Source organism: Oncorhynchus keta, unplaced genomic scaffold (assembly GCF_023373465.1).
Source record: "Oncorhynchus keta strain PuntledgeMale-10-30-2019 unplaced genomic scaffold, Oket_V2 Un_contig_3602_pilon_pilon, whole genome shotgun sequence".
Classification (NCBI taxonomy): Eukaryota; Metazoa; Chordata; class Actinopteri; order Salmoniformes; family Salmonidae; genus Oncorhynchus; species Oncorhynchus keta.
In genome coordinates, this window is record NW_026287331.1 from 207501 (window position 1) to 213375 (window position 5875).

The 5875-nt window shown below is 39.3% G+C and overlaps 1 long non-coding RNA gene across 7 annotated transcripts in view; it reads left to right on the top strand.

The window, feature by feature from the left end:
- The window catches only part of LOC127924060 (uncharacterized), a 9321-nt gene extending 3531 nt beyond the window's left edge, over positions 1 to 5790 (top strand). For all 7 annotated transcript variants that reach the window (XR_008116654.1, XR_008116658.1, XR_008116659.1 and 4 more), the window contains exons 2-3: positions 85 to 196; positions 5681 to 5790. This is a non-coding gene — a long non-coding RNA (uncharacterized LOC127924060). The remainder of the gene's footprint in view (positions 1 to 84; positions 197 to 5680) is intronic.
- The last annotated feature ends 85 nt before the right edge of the window (positions 5791 to 5875 follow it).

Sequence of the window (5875 nt, forward strand, 5' to 3'; positions counted from 1 at the left end):
CTCTCCTCTCCTCTCCTCTCCCTCTCCCTCTCCCTCTCCCTCTCCCTCTCCTCTCCTCTCCTCTCCTCCTCTCCTCTCCCCCAGGGTGGTCTTCTGGTTTGGCGATCTGAACTTCCGTATAGCGGACCATGGAATGCACTTCCTCCGATCCTCCATCAACAGCGGACGCTTCAACCTTTTGTGGGAGAGGGACCAGGTGACACACACCACATATACACACCACATACACACACATGGTATATCCACTAGATATACACACTAGATACACACACCACATACACACACTAGATACACACACCACATACACACACTAGATACACACACCACATACACACACTAGATACACACACCACATACACACACTAGATACACACACCACATACACACACTAGATACACACACCACATACACACACATGGTGTATCCACTAGATACACACACCACATAGACACACACATGGTATATCCACTAGATACACACACCACATACACACACTAGATACACACACATACACACACTAGATACACACACCACATACACACACTAGATACACACACACTAGATAGACACACACACCACATACACACACATGGTATATCCACTAGATACACACACCACATACACACACTAGATATACACACCACATACACACACTAGATACACACGCATGGTATATCCACTAGATACACACACCACATACACACACTAGATATACACACTAGATACACACACATGGTATATCCACTAGATACACACACCACATACACACACTAGATACACACACTAGATACACACATTAGATACACACACTAGATACACACACCACATACACACACTAGATACACACACCACATACACACACTAGATACACACACCACATACACACACATGGTATATCCACTAGATACACACACCACATACACACACCACATACACACACTAGATACACACACCACATACACACACATGGTATATCCACTAGATACACACACCACATACACACACTAGATACACACACTAGATACACACACTAGATACACACACCACATACACACACATGGTATATCCACTAGATACACACACTAGATACACACACTAGATACACACACTAGATACACACCACATACACACACATGGTATATCCACTAGATACACACACCACATACACACACTAGATACACACACTAGATACACACACTAGATACACACACCACATACACACACATGGTATATCCACTAGATACACACACTAGATATACACACTAGATACACACACTAGATACACACACTAGATACACACTAGATACACTAGATATACACACTAGATATACACACTAGATATACACACTAGATATACACACTAGATACACACACTAGATACACACACTAGATACACACACCACATACACACACTAGATACACACACATGGTATATCCACTAGATACACACACTAGATATACACACTAGATACACACACCACATACACACACTAGATACACACACTAGATATACACACCACATACACACACATGGTATATCCACTAGATATACACACTAGATACACACACCACATACACACACTAGATATACACACTAGATATACACACCACATACACACACATGGTATATCCACTAGATACACACACTAGATACACACTAGATATACACACTAGATACACACTAGATAAACACACTAGATATACACACTAGATATACACACTAGATACACATTAGATATACACCTAGATATACACACTAGATAAACACACTAGATATACACACTAGATATACACATTAGATATACACACTAGATATACACATTAGATACACACACTAGATATACACATTAGATATACACACTAGATATACACACTAGATATACACACTAGATACACACACTAGATATACACATTAGATATACACACTAGATATACACACTAGATATACACACTAGATATACACACTAGATATACACACTAGATATACACACTAGATATACACATTAGATATACACACTAGATACACACACTAGATACACACACTAGATATACACACTAGATATACACATTAGATATACACTAGATATACACATTAGATATACACACTAGATACACACACACTAGATATACACACTAGATATACACACTAGATATACACACTAGATATACACACTAGATATACACACTAGATATACACATATACACACTAGATACACACACACATACACACACTAGATACACACACTAGATACACACACCACATACACACACATGGTATATCCACTAGATACACACTGATATACACATACACACACTAGATATACACACTAGATACACACACTAGATATACACACTAGATATACACACTAGATACACACACCACATACACACACATGGTATCCACTAGATACACACACCACATACACACACTAGATACACACACCACATACACACACTAGATACACACACCACATACACACACTAGATACACACACCACATACACACTAGATACACACACTAGATACTAGATACACACACCACATACACACACTAGATACACACACCACATACACACACAAGATACACACACCACATACACACATGGTACACACTAGATACACACACCACATACACACACATAGATACACCACATACACACACTAGATATACACACACCACATACACACACTAGATACACACACTAGATACACACACCACATACACACACTAGATACACACACCACATACACTAGATACACACTAGATACACACACATGGATATCCACTAGATACACACACCACATACACACACTAGATACACACCACATACACACTGGATATACACACTAGATATACACACCACATACACACACATGGTATATCCACTAGATACACACACCACATACACACACTAGATACACACACCACATACACACACTAGATACACACACCACATACACACACTAGATACACACACCACATACACACACTAGATACACACACCACATACACACACTAGATACACACACACTGATACACACACCACATACACACACTAGATACACACACCACATACACACACTAGATACACACACTAGATACACACACCACATACACACACATGGTATATCCACTAGATACACACACCACATACACACACTAGATACACACACTAGATACACACATTAGATACACACACTAGATACACACACCACATACACACACTAGATACACACACCACATACACACTAGATACACACACCACATACACACTAGATACACACACCACACACACTAGATATACACACACTAGATACACACACATACACACATGGTCCACTAGATACACACCACATACACACACTAGATATACACACCACATACACACACTAGATACACACCACATACACACACTAGATACACACACCACATACACACATAGTATATACACACCACATACACACACTAGATACACACACCACATACACACACTAGATATACACATAGATACACACACTGGATATACACACCACATACACACTGGATACACACCGTACACACACTAGATACACACACTAGATACACACACCACATACACACACATGGTATATCCACTAGATACACACACCACATACACACACTAGATACACACACCACATACACACACTAGATACACACACCACTAGATACACACCACATACACACACTAGATATACACACCACATACACACACTGATACACACACCACATACACACACTATACACACCACATACACACTAGATACACACACCACATACACTGGATACACACACCACATACACACACTGGATATACACACCATACACACACTAGATATACACACCACACACACACATGGATCCACTAGATACACATTAGATACACACACTAGATACACACCACATACACACACATGGTATACCACTGGATACACACACTGGATATACACACCACATACACACACATGGTATATCCACTGGATACACACCACACACACTAGATACACACACTGGATACACACACTAGATATACACACCACATACACACACATGGTATATCCACTGGATACACACACTAGATACACACACCACATACACACACTAGATATACACACCACATACACACACATGGTATACACTAGATACACACATTAGATACACACACTGGATACACACACCACATACACATGGTATATCCACTGGATACACACACTAGATACACACCACATACACACACATGGTATATCCACTAGATACACACTGATACACACCACATACACACACATGGTATATCCACTAGATACACACACTAGATACACACACCACATACACACACTGGATATACACACCACATACACACACATGGTATATCCACTAGATACACATTAGATACACTGGACTAGATACACACCACATACACACATGGTATATCCACTAGATACACACATTAGATACACACACTAGATATACACACCACATACACACACATGGTATATCCACTAGATACACACATTAGATACACACACTAGATATACACCACATACACACTAGATACACACACTAGATACACACCACATACACACTAGATACACACACTAGATACACACACTAGATACACACACCACATACACACACATGGTATATCCACTAGATACACACACTAGATACACACACTGGATACACACACCACATACACATGATGTATCCACTGGATACACACACTAGATATACACACTAGATACACACACTAGATGCACACACTGGATATACACACTGGATACACACTGGATATACACACTAGATATACACACTGGATATACACACTAGATATACACGCTGGATACACACACTGGATATACACACTGGATACACACACTAGATATACACATTGGATATACACACTGGATACACACACTAGATACACACACTGGATATACACACTGGATATACACACCACATACACACACATGATATATCCACTGGATACACACACTAGATATACACATTAGATATACACACTAGATATACACACTAGATAAACACACTAGATATACACACTAGATATACACATTAGATATACACACTAGATATACACATTAGATATACACACTAGATACACACACTAGATATACACACTAGATATACACACTAGATATACACACTAGATATACACATTAGATATACACACTAGATATACACATTAGATATACACACTAGATACACACTGGATACACACACTAGATATACACACTGGATACACACTAGATATACACACTGGATATACACATTAGATATACACACTAGATATACACATTAGAAATACACACTGGATATACACACTGGATACACACACTGGATATGCACACTGGATATGCACGTTAGATACACACTAGATATACACACTAGATATACACATTAGATATACACACTAGATATACACACTGGATATACACATTAGATACACACACATGATATATCCACTATATGCACACACTAGATACACACACCACATACACACACATGATATATCCACTATATGCACACACTAGATATACACACTAGATACACACACTAGATATAAACATGACATACGCACACTCATACACATATACATGATACACACACCACCCGTTCTCTCTAACTCTGCGTGATGTCCTGTAGCTGTTAACAATGAAGAAGAAGGAACCTTTCCTCCAGGAGTTTGAGGAGGGACCTCTGAAGTTTAAACCTACATACAAGTTTAACCGCAACTCTGACACCTACGATACCAGGTAACAAGTATACTCACTGCACAGTCAAATACACTCCTGTACAGCACACATAGTTCATAAGCCAACATGCTGTCTGATCAATCAG